Here is a 13,014-nt window from a genome sequence, read left to right as displayed (position 1 = left end):
AGAGCTATCTAATGGATATATACTGGAATATACAACATGGAAAAATGGAATAAACTGCCTCAAGAGATAGTGAGTTCTCCCTTGATAGAGGCTTTAAAAAGAGAATGGATGTCCATATATCAGAATTGCTCTAGATTCTTGTTCGGGTGTGGGTTAAAACCCCTACATGGTTCCTTCTAACAATATGATTCTGAAACTTTATGCATACACAAATTCACACAATGAGTTTTTATCTTACATGAAACAGGTACACACACGTGCACAATGCACATGCACACACACACACACACACACACACACGCTCATACACACTATAGAATTCTCCAGAACTTTTATCAAATATTTTTCCTACTCCAATTCCTCATTGTAGGTTGGAAGGGTCTTATGAGATCAGGGAATAAGCTTTGGCAAATCCTATCCACTACCCAGGCTTTAGTAACAGATTAAGATTATTTCCCAAATTCTAGCCTGGATAATAATGGGCTAGCCTATCATCCATAGGCTGGCCACTTGGTGATGAATGTTCCTTTTTTGGCTATGGTGACTTTTGAAAGTCTTCTCCACCTCCACCACTACCACCCCCAGGCAATCGGGGTTAAATGACTTATTCAGGACCATCCAGCTGGTAAGTGTCTGTGGCTCAACTTGAACCCAGGTCCTTATGATCCCAGGGCTGATGTTCTATCCACTGCACCACCCAGCTGCAAATTAGATTCATAGATGAAAGTCTTAAAGAGATTTTGGTCCTACATGATCTCCTTCTTCTTTTGATAATGTTGGGAAAGGGAGCAGAGGATGCTAAGAATTACAAAATTTTCACACCATCAACAAACTTTATTAAATGAGAGATTCTTGTCCAATGATAGAGAAGTAGATGTATTGTTGGAAGAAATGAATCAGCCATGTGCTGGTAAATAATGAACAACCCACTCTCTGGGGAGAAAAAAAATATACACAACACATTTTTAAATTTAATCTGCTTATTTTCCATCACTTTCTTAAGTCCAGACAATCAATAAAACAATAAATCAAGCCTCATTTTGTAGCATTTGCTGATTTTTGAGGTCTAAGGACTCACAGAAAATTTAACAATCCGCTCCCATGAGCTGCTTTGAGCTGGTTTCCAGCACCCCCCTGAACTTAATCATTATTTTTGAAATTCTTTATAGAAATGTAAGTGAAAGAAAAAAAGGAAGTCATAATTAAAGGAAGGAAGGAAGGCTCACAGATACTATTTGAAGAAACAAAGAAAGGAGTTGACAGAATGACTTTTATTGTATGTCCAGAGACAATAAGAAACAGACTTTCATGGAATATTTAGATAACATATATTTCAGTTCTAGTGATAAATATTTCAAAAAAAGACCATCTTGAAAACAACCTCAATTTATATATCTGTACAGTTGCTGGAGATGTTATAGAACTGCTTATTTTATTCCATAAATTAAAATAAAATAATTTTAAAAGGTGTAATCATAAAGAAATTCTATGAATAATTTAACAACAGTATCCAAATCAAATCAAAATTTACTTTGATATTTGTTAAGGTAAAGATGGAGGGGGGGGAGTGTTCAACTGGTAAGAAATATATAGGAAATCTTGATTGAGGAAGAAAGAATTACAGGACAAAGATTTATGGATTACCCAGAAAACTCATACTTCTAAATCACTTTTTGTCATTCAATCAATAAAAATAAATATTTATTAAGCATCTACTATGGGTCAGACATTGTTCTGAACACTGGAGATACAAAGAATAAATAGAAAGAGTACTAGTCCTGGAATCAGAAAGATTTTTTTTTTTTTTCCCTGAGTTCAAATCTAGCCCCAGATACTACCCGTTTATTCTCTGCTGGAAACTTGAACTCAGTTTACCTCATTTTCCTTTCCAGTTAAATGAGCTGGAGAAGGAAATGGCAAATCAAACCCATATATATCTGTCAAGAAAGCATGTAATAGGTTCTCCCTTCAGAGAACTCCGTGCAAAGGCTGAATAACCATTTGTCAAGTGTGCTCTATGTACTACTATTGGAAGATTCCTTTGCATTTGGAGTTGAACTTTGTGACTGCTGAGATCTCTTCCAACTCTTGAATTCTTTGATTCTGTGGCTCAAGTTCCATCTTTTGTCACTTATTATCTTGATCAAATGACTTAATTCTAAGTGTTAATTTATCTATGTCTATATCTCAGTTTCCTTATCTATAAAATAAAGATATTAAATTTAAATAGACATCCTTGTAAGTGCTCTTAATTTTAAATTTCTAATCCAATGATCTCAAGACCCAACACATTCACAAATAGATCATGCATGTTTATAGATAGGCATAGACATTGATAAACAATTAAAAAATATAGACATAGACAGACCCTAATAGATGAATAATTGATAGAAATAGACATATGATAGATACAGATGATAGATGGATAGATAGATAGATAGATGATAGATATTCAACCTTCAGTTATTTTCCCATAAGGTATTATGGGGTCATTTTCTTTTAAAGACTATACCTTCATCATGGAGACAGAATGATGCTTATACAGATTTCCCGGAGTCTCTATGAATAATAAAATAGACATAAGTATTACTTCTAAAAATTTCTTAGGCTATAAATACTACTAAACCAAGCTTCTCTGAACACATTTGTAAAGAGTTGTTTTTAAATAAGCATTCCTGGTTATTTGTCATAAACCAGTATTATACATAAACAAACAGGGATGTGCCAGCATTTCTATTTTCAAGGATTATAGCTTGTCCACAAATATTCAGTTGAGTGCAAAATTGTGTCTGAAATATAGCCTACTCAAGAAGGAACTGCTCATTTTCCACCCCATTTAAAAAAAATAAATATATTTCATAGCTATTTTTAAATGACAACTGGGTATTATTCTTGCAGAAGATTTAATGGCCACATAAACAATTTTCTAGTAATATTAAGACAGATTTCTTTTCATTAATGTGCAGCAAATGAAAGTCAAAGAAATATTTTATGGCAAAGGAAAATGAAAAGCACCATTTTGCTCTAAAGTGCACTAAATATAAATTTTCAAACTGACATTCAGATGTACTCACAATAAGCTTAATGCATTTTAAAAATCAGCCTTCAAACATATTTTATTCTTCTTTTTTTTTTAAAGTAGATCTGCAAGATGGCTTAGTATTGACACAATAGGCTTGAAGTAGGAGGGGGTGAGTTTGAATCCCAACACTTAGTCTCTGGTTCCTCGTTTGTAAAAAGAAATAAACAACAACAACAACAACATACCAGAGTTGTTAGAAGTACTGAGTGAGATAACACAGAGTAAGTGCTTTACATATTTTAAAATACTATATGAATGTTCATTCTTATGATTAGAAATATTCATTATGATACCTGGTTTGAACCTTTGATTTTTCTTGGGGAAGGGAAGATATAAAATCAATATTTATATATTCACTTTAAGATTTTCAAAATTTTTTACATAGATCATTTCTTTTCTAGAACAGTATTTTGTTTTTCTGAATATATGCAAAGATAGTTTTCAAGATTCACCTTTGCAAAACCTTATGTTCCAAATTTTTCTCCTTCTTCCTCCTCCCCAAGACAGAAAGCAATCTGACATGGGTTAAACATGTGCAATTCTTCTAACTATATTTCCATATGCATCATGCTATGCAAGAAAAATAAGATAAAAAAATCCAAAAACATGAGAAAGAAAAAAAAAAAACAAAAACAAAACCCCAAGCAAACAACAAATGATTTGCTTTTTCTAAGTCAGTTGTTTGGAACTCTAAATCTTCTTCCTCTAGCAATAACGCAATAAGTGGTTATATTCCCAGGATATCCCATACACATTATGAATTGAAAAAATTTTATAGACTAGCTTAAGAACATAAACAATAATTACAAAAATTTTCTAATGGCAAAATGTATTCAGGATGAGAATTCAGGAATGATGATCCCTCCTTTCTCTACTACTCCTCCCCCTTTTCTAACCCCTCAACTATAATGACCCTGAGCACGTCATTAGCCAGGGTCTTGGTGAAAACCAAATGCAAAAACTCAGAAATCTCTTACTGTGTGACCATAGTTAATACTGCGTACCTTACTTTTCTAATCCGGAAAATTCATATAATTGTACTTTAGTCCTATAGTTTTGAGGCTTAAGTGAGATAATGTATAAAAAGCCAAGTTATGTCAAACGCCTGAGGTTAAATTTCCCCTATAAATCCATGGCCTACACCATCTTTGCTGAATCCCTTTTGGGTTAGTCCACCATGGCTTTCTGCCTCTTGGTGCCTTTCTTCCCATCCCTTCCCCATGCCTCATTGATGTCTTCCTACTTATCCCATCCCTTTCCCATGCCTCATGGTGTCTAACTATACACTCTCCCAAATCTGTTTCATATTTACCATTTCTGGTGTCTATCCTGGCAAAGAGAATGGTCAGTGTGAATTTGTCATGTGTGTATTTTGAACATCACCTGCTATATTCCAAGCATTATACTAAGAACTTTACAAATATCTCATTTGATCCTCACCTCATTTGAAGTGCTATTATTATCCCCAGATTTTGACAGTTGAAGAAATGGAAGCAGAGGTAAAATGACTAAATATCTGAGGCTAGATTTGAATCCAGGTCTTCTTAACTCCAAACCCAGCTCTCTAGCCACTGACAGTTTGCTCTGGCTTGGCTAAGTAGTTCCTGGTGTGCAGATGTACACCTTGGTACTGAAAATAACTAAAGCCCCTCCAACTGGATAGAATCTGCATACCCTTCAGTGACAGAATCACTGAGATTCCAGGGTCCAGGCCTAATGAGACTTTAGATGCAAACTTTTTTGGGAAAATGAACTTAAAGTATTGTCTGTTTATCAGTTTGAACATACTGGTAATCTAATTATACTACATCTTATCTATAACACTAGAAATCTATATAGATGAACACAATGCAGATAGGAATACATAGATATAGATACAGATAGATACATAGATGAACACAATGCACAAACAATTTGTGGCCTATTCTACAGTATAAGTCATGGACTAACATGTCAAAATGACCTCAGATTGAGTCAGTTTTAGCTAGAGAATGGTCAAAAGACATGGCCTGGCGTGGAATCAACACTACAAAACTCCATTCCCCAGTGGATTGATTTTTAAGATACTTTGCCAGTTTTATAGCTAAAGAATATGGGCCAAGGAGAAAAATTTGTGACTTACCTAAGGGCACTCAACAAGTCAGATGACTAAGTCTCTTGGGAACCATTGAAATCAACAACACCCTATGGGTACTCAAGGATTGTTTACCAAACTAGATTCTCTTCTACCTTCATCAAAAGGGAGATACTTGTATTAAGGGGCAAGATTGACAAAAATAACTAGATCATTGGAAATAAGTACTCAGTGTATTTTTCTTGTTCAATTTCTAGGAAAGCAGAGCTACACTGCTCCATGATATTTTTCCCCCCAAAAAAATCTGAGTATCAACATCATGTTGTAGATCCCACTTTCTTCAGTGTTCAAGATTATAGGGTTTAGAGCTGAAAGTTACCTTAAAGGTCACATGGTCTAATCCACCCATTTTACAGATGAGGAACAGAGATTCAGAGGCATTAAATAATTTGCCCAAGGTCACAGGGTTGTAAAATTGCAGAGGATTCAAACAGACATCCCATCATTCCACATACAGCATTCTCCCCTCTTCTGAATAATATTCTGTAAGGCAGACATAACTTGTCCTTTCCCCTCTGGTGATTTACCGAGGTTACTCCTTTCTACAAAAGTTTCCCTAACTCATTCATCTCTCTCCAACAAAAGTATTTCCCCCTTTTTATTTTTTTTTTACTGAGGCAATTGGGGTTAAGTGACTTGCTTAGGGTCACACAGCTAGGAAGTGTTAAGTGTCTTGAGACCAAATTTGAACTCGGGTCCTCCTGACTTCAAGGCTGGTGCTCTATCGGCTGCACCACCTAGCTATTCCCTATTTCCCCCCTTTTTAAGTATGCAGTATAAATACCGTCTATTCTATGGAAGCCCTCCTCGAGGGGATCATGCTGCTAAGATCATCCAAAGTGATCTTCTTAGGTATCTACTAACTGGGTGACCCTGAAGCTCTCAGACTCAGTTTCCTCATCTGTAAAATGAGAGTAATAATAGCATCTACCTCACAGGGTTATTGTGAAGATCAAAAGACATGAAGCATGTACAGTGCTTTGCAAACCTTGAAGCTTATAATTATCATGATCTCTCCCTTTTCAAATTCTATGACACATTTTCCCCCTCTCGAGGTACTGTCATGCATCCTTACAGTGCAGTTATTCATGCACACATACTCCTCCTGTCATGACACTGTGACATCCTTGTAACCTGATAATGAGAATAGAGTCCATTTTGACACTTAAAAAATTCTACCCATTACCTATCATGGCCTTACCACTCAGTAATTATTTGTTGAGGGGCAGAGAGGGGGTGCAGTGGATAGAGCACCAGCCCTGAAGTCTGCAGGACCCGAATTTCAAATCTGACCTCAGACACTTAACACTTCCTAGCTGTGTGACCCTGAGCAAGTCACTTAACCCCAATTGTTTCAGCAAAAGAAAAAAAAAATCACGTTGAATAACATACATGGACAAATGAACAAATCGGTATCCCTGTTAACAGAATCGGATGTAAAAAGCACGAGGAAAACTCTCCATTCCCTAGGAAATGATGGTGGGCGGTTTTGGTTTTTTTGAATCACAAAAAGAATCTTTTTGGGAGTGTGAATTATGACCGTTTGAGTGATTGCTTTTGTACTTTCACGCTTCATATGTCAAGTTTTCGTAAAGCTAGGGAAACCTGCAAAATGATGGGATTCAGGGATTATGCGTGTGCAACGAAGCTGCCCTTCCCCCCTTAGCAAAATAAAGTTCACTAATCACTTGGATTTCTAAAGCCCTTTGAAAATGTGTGTCATTGCTTATGGGTGGCCACATTCCAAAGAACTGAGTATGTTCTAAAGAGTGGGGGTGGGGAGTTGGGGGGGAGAAGAGGGTGGGCGGTGTGAAACTATAGAAAAGAACTGAGCATGTGCAAGGTTGAGGCTTATTACTAAAGGAGGGCGGGGCACATGAGTAGACTTGGAAAAAGAAGGGGAGGAAGAAGGAAAAGGGGAAGGGGGGGGGGGGGCGCTAAAAGGAGAAACAGATCTTCCTAATATACGTTACCTGGCTTTTCCTAGAGACTCCAAAATGACATTTAAGCCCGCACCTGGGAGATACACATATGCCTCCAGATCTGCCTCCCCACACTCCCAAGATTCCCAATTCTTGGGAGAACTGCCCCCACTCTTAAGTAAACCCTGGCAACTCATGCCAGACATGCCTGGCATCCCTTCGCTAGGGCAGTCCCTGCTCCAAGAAACACAAAATGTTAAATCTGGACTTTAGATACCATCCGATCCCCTCGCCCCCAAACCCTCCCATATTATACGAGGCTCAATAAATAGAAGCTATTTGTCCCGGGTCATAAAGTGAGTGGGCAGAACTGAAACTCAAATCTAGGTCTTCTGACTTGGAGCCCAGTGATCTTTTCCCTACATCAAACAGGATGGTCAGCTGAGGGTGCCACTCTGCTCACCCAGTGAATCCTGTAATACCAGTCCCGGACCAGGATGAGCCGATTCCCGGCATCCTCCTGTCTCCCCTCCTTTTGAATCATGACTTTATAACTTGATTAAAGAATAAGGCTCCCGATATTAATCACCCTCTTGATTATTATAATAAAGCTAGACCACCCATAGTACCAATTTTCAAACATGTCTGTGAAGAAACACTAAGACTTCGTGTTTAGGACTTAAAAAAAAAAAAAATAACCGTAGTAGTTTTATTTCTGAAGTGGATATTTTATACGGTGGTTAACCCAGACGACTATTTCTCTTGGAAAAAAGCCACTTCTCAGCCACATCAGACCTTCAGCTGGCTCCCAGCTGACCTATCTCTTTCTTTGGTGTCTATGCTCAGCAGAGGAAGGAATCATTTAAAAAATATTTTTTTCTCCTTCATGGCAAGTCCTGTAAAAAATGAAATGACTTCACTATGAGAGGCTCCCTTTATATTCATTTTTTTTTCACCCCACACCTCAAAGATTGGCTTTGGCCCTCCTCAAGGAGAAGAGTCGACCGTTCTAACAATTAGGGATGTGAGAGAATCCGAGTCTCCCCCGGAGCTGCCTGCCGGCCTCATCTCGTGCTGTCTGAGGTTTTCAATGTCACCCCAAAAACCCCGACAAGGAGCAGAAACCACGTCAGATAAACGCAGTCTGGCTGTCGCAGAGTCCCGGGACAAGCAGTTTTTCGTTCAGACGCCGGAAAGGCCGATAGTCCGGGAAACTTTTAGGGGGCTGTCTTTTCTTCTCTGGCCAATCACCTCGTAGGTTGGTGATGTCATCTGGCAATTATGCAACATGACTTAACCGTTGGATAGGTGTCAAGAATTCCACTGACACCGAGATCACAATGAAACGGCTTAGCCGCCGGTTAGTCAGAATGTACATTACAGAGGAGTCACTTTTGAACTGGGCACGTGACTAATTGCCAAATCGCCTAATCAAATAGCGTCATTGTCTGACTGGGGAAGTGAGGGCCACATCACCTAGGGATTAAAGGATCATGTCCAGTCTTTCCTCTGCCTGAATAGAAATGAGATGGCTAGAGAACTCTGCAGACTTTGGCAAGCAACTTTTGAAAAAGAAATGAATCATTGGAAAGATCTCTCTTCCTCTCTGTCTCTCTCGTTTCTCTGTCTTTTTTTCTAACTCTGTCCTGTTTCTCCATCTCTAAGTTTGTCTCTCTGTCTCTGATTCTGTCTCTGTCTCTCTGTCTCTCTCTGTTTCTCTGTGTGCCTCTGTCTCTATCTCCACCTCTCTTTGTCTTTCTTTCTATTTCTGTCTCTGACTTTTTCTCTCTCCATCTATCTACCTCAGTCTCTGTCTCTTTCTCTGTTTTCCTCTTTGTAACTGTCTTTGTCTCCATCTCTTTGTCTCTCTGTGTGTCACTGTCTCTATTGCTGTCTCTCTGTGTCTGTCTCTTTATTTGTCCCTGTCTCTCTCCATCTATCCACTTCTGTCTGTCTTGTCTTTTTGACTGTCTCTGTTTCTGTCTCTTTGTGTGTGTGTCTCTATCTCTGTCTCTTTGTCTTTCTTTCTGTTTCTGTCTCTCTCTCCATCTATCTAGGTATGAATCAATCTATATATCTTTCTCTTTGTCACTATCTCTCTGTCTCTCCCCTCTCTGTCTCTTTCAGTCTCTGTCTTTGTCTTTGTGACTTTCTTTGCTTCATCTCTGCCTCATTTTTTGTCTCTGTGTGTCTCTGTGTCACTGCCTCTGTCTCTCTGTGTGTCTGTGTCTATCTCTGTCTCTCTCTCCCCCTTCCCAGTCTATTCACCTTTATCCCAGTCTCCATCTATCTCTGTACTGTATCTCCCTCTCCATCTACCTCTGTCTCAATCTACGTATCTTTCTCTTTGTCCCTATCTGTCTCTCTCCTCTCTGTCTCTCTCAGTCTATTTCTTTGTTTTCCTCTTTATAACTGTTTTTCTGTCTTTGCCTCCATCTCTGCCTCATTGTCCCTCTGTATGTGTCTGTGTCACTGTCTCTGTCTCTGTCTTTCTCCCTCCCAACTATTCACCTCTATCCCAGTCTCATCTCTGTCTCTGTATTTCTCTCTCCATCTATCCACTTCTCTCTCAATCTCTCTGTATCTATCTCTTTGTGACTATCTCTCTGTCTCTTTCATTCTCTTTTTCTTTCTGTCTTCCTCTTTATGACCATCTCTCTGTTTTTGTCTCCATCTATGCTTCATTGTCTCTCTGTCTCTGTTTTTCTTCTTTCTCTATCTCCTTCCCTCCCTCCATTTCCCCTATCTTTCTGAAAACTAAACTCACAAAAATTGGAGCAATAATGTTGATTTTGGAATCAAGGGTCCTGGTTCCCAGATTCTGGCTTTGCTACTTATGTTTGTGACCTTAGAAGAATCACTTAACTACCTGGGAACTCACTTTCTTCATCTGTAAGAGGAAAGACCAGACTGAGCAAACACAAATTGAATTTAAAAGTTAAAGTACTTTGTAAATGTGGTAACAAAATTAATAAAAGTGAATCACTATTATACTGTAGTATATTACAAATAATATCCATAGGCTTAACATATCACATTAAAATATGTATATTAACATGGCATTTTACCATTTTCAAGATGCTTTCTTTTCTCATTTAGGCCTCACAAAATAAGTATTGCCCCTGCCATTTTACCGATGAGAACTGAGGACCAGAAAAGTTGAAGAGGACTTCTGGATTATAATCGACAGAGGCAGGGTCTGGATTGAATTGAATCTGGGTCCATTGACTCCAAAATCTTGTGTCCTTTCCACAACATCATGCTACTACCATAATGTTACCTCTAATCCTATGGGATGGGTAGCTTTTTTATTTTCTTTTTAAGAGACTATATGTGAATCTATTTAGGGAACTGCTCCTCTACATAAGGATAATACAACCATTGGTGCAATTCATCGATAACAGAGGTTAAATGACTTTTCCAGAGTCACAAAGTCAGTTCTGGGGTCAAAAATAGGATTTGAACCTCCTACTTCTGTGTCTAAGATTAGTCTTCTATATACTATCATGTGGTCTCCCATGTAATTGTTTACTGTTATTGATAATAACAATCCTTAGATGATTGGGGTTAAAGCTACAGGTCAGTTTGTCTAACTCTTTAATTTTTACAAATAGGTAAACTGAAGCTCAGAGAGGATAAATGATTTGGTGATTGAACTGGTATTAAGACCCAAGTCCCATGACTGCAGATTCATCTGCTTTCTGCTATAATATCTTATAATATTTAAGACATAGTCTTAAATTATTGGCAATAAATTATTGGCTTAATTCAAAATCTTTAACCAAATTGGCATGCCCTCAGAGAAAGTGGATCAAATTCATGTAGAAAGAAAGGTAATGTGTTTGAAAGGCTTGAACAGAGGCTTTGGAAAGAGAAGACCCCCTCATTTGAATCATAGTTCTGTAACAAATCATGTGACCTTGGATAACTCACAATGATTTTGAACACTTCACGCCCTCATCTGTAAAATGAGAGAATAGGATTAAATGATCCCTCCGGTCCTTTATAGTTTTTGATCTTGGGGCTCCATGACATTCTTACTACAAAAGAAATCAGCAACAATCAAGAGCTTTCAGGTAAATAGAATGATAACTTCTATGTTCTTCTGAGAGACAGAAGAAAAGACTTGGCAGTGCTGGTTTCATCATATGGCCAAAGGCAACAACAAATGCCATTTCCTAGGACTCTTGGCCTTTGCTGAGCCCAGATTAAATAACAAACAAATAAAGAACTATGGTGATAATTGCAGCCAATGTCTTAATATCAGTTGCAGATGTTGAAGGTACATTTTATAAAGCCTTTTTGATAGGACTCTCTAAACAAAATCACCTTATATTTTTATAATCTGTAAGTTCAGTGCAAAAGGGGGTGAGGAGAGAAGGGGGAGAGCAGTGGGTGTGACAGAAATATGACTAAAAACCACTTTGAAAAATATGAACTGTGCTAAGGAAATGAAAGAGGAAAAAGATGTTGAAGGTATTAACTTAAAAAGATGGAATCAGAAGTCTCATACTTATACATTACAAATATGTTCTTCAGAAGATTCTGGATGAGTTGTAAACTAAATATCAAGGTCATTAAAAAAATGAGATGAACTCTAAACAGACAGGAAACTACTGATTACAGACTTATTAGTCATATCAAAATCACCTGTACTTAAAGCCAGATCATCAACTGTTTAGAGCAAAGGTCAAAATTAATATGAAATAAAAAAAAAGATGAACTACTGGCTACTATTTTAGCAATTCCTATCCAACCTGTTTAAACAAACCATGGGTTATGGGAAATGGATAGAAGGAGTGACATTGTTTCAGTCAACCTTCTCTAGAACAGTTTAATCCAGGTAACCAATACAAAAATGAGAACTTTCCAAGACCTCACAACAAAAGATGAAGAAAAAAGCTTCACAAAAAGTGGAAGGAACTTATTCAAAAATGAATCTGTCTTTGAATATTATTCTAATGGTAAAAGCTAACTAAGTGGCAAGAATTCTACAAATATTAACTCACTTGATCCTCAGAACAACCCTAGGAGGTAGATGTTATTATTGTCCCCATTTTTTAGATGAGGAAACCAAGGCAAACAGGGAGTAAGTGATTTGTCCAAACAACAGCAGACAACATTTTCTTCTCCCTGAGCTCCCTCTCCCAAGAAAATCAAAGAGAAATGAAGTTACTTGTACAAGGTCACAGAGTCAATTAGTGGCAGCTACTTACCAATTTACTTCTTGATGCTGAACCTTTATAAAATTAAGGATCAGTAACTTATTTTGAAATGACTAATGATTTCTTTTTTTATCATTTTTCCTGTATGTGAGTCAGAAGTCTGTTTTGCTATATCATCTTTATATGTTAAATTCACCAGTCTTCATTATATAACATTCCAAATACTCCAGTGGGATTTGTTTTTTTAATACTCTTTCATTTACCTATTGGCAGACCTTCAGCCTTGAAATAATTTTGTGATCATCAGTATTTTTAATATGTATTAAGTGCATCTTCCAAAAAGAAATCTTTTTACAATTTGGAAATAAGCAAAAAAAGAGAGACTAAAAAGTTCATACTCTTTGTCCCAGTGATATCACTATAGGACAGTCATACTAAAAAAATGAAAATCAGAAAGAAAAGTATTCTTTGTACTAGAATATTCGTAGCAGCAATGAATTGGAAAGAAAGTGGTACTCATTGATTAGAAAATGGCAGAAGATATTTCAAATAGGATCATAGGATTATATCTTTGAATCCAGAAGAAATCTCAGAGATCATTTAGTTCAAGTTTCTCAACAAGGCCCAAAGAGATTAAGAGATATGCCCCCCAAAACACTCAAGTGGTAAGCAGCAAAGCCAGGATTTAAATAAATTCTTCTGTATTAAGAT

General features: G+C 37.4%; 1 long non-coding RNA gene across 1 annotated transcript; it reads right to left on the bottom strand.

The window, feature by feature from the left end:
* Nucleotides 1-842: 842 nt before the first annotated feature.
* Nucleotides 843-11,368, bottom strand: LOC127557734 (uncharacterized). The gene is made up of 3 exons (XR_007952606.1): nt 8,102-11,368; nt 2,513-2,559; nt 843-933 (listed from the first exon to the last, which is right to left on the bottom strand). It is a non-coding gene; the product is annotated as an uncharacterized LOC127557734 (long non-coding RNA).
* Nucleotides 11,369-13,014: the final 1,646 nt, after the last annotated feature.

Source organism: Antechinus flavipes, chromosome 3 (genome assembly GCF_016432865.1).
Source record: "Antechinus flavipes isolate AdamAnt ecotype Samford, QLD, Australia chromosome 3, AdamAnt_v2, whole genome shotgun sequence".
Taxonomy (NCBI): Eukaryota; Metazoa; Chordata; class Mammalia; order Dasyuromorphia; family Dasyuridae; genus Antechinus; species Antechinus flavipes.
The sequence above is the reverse complement of the archived record's forward strand: the minus strand, read 5'-3'. Positions and strand labels throughout refer to the sequence as shown.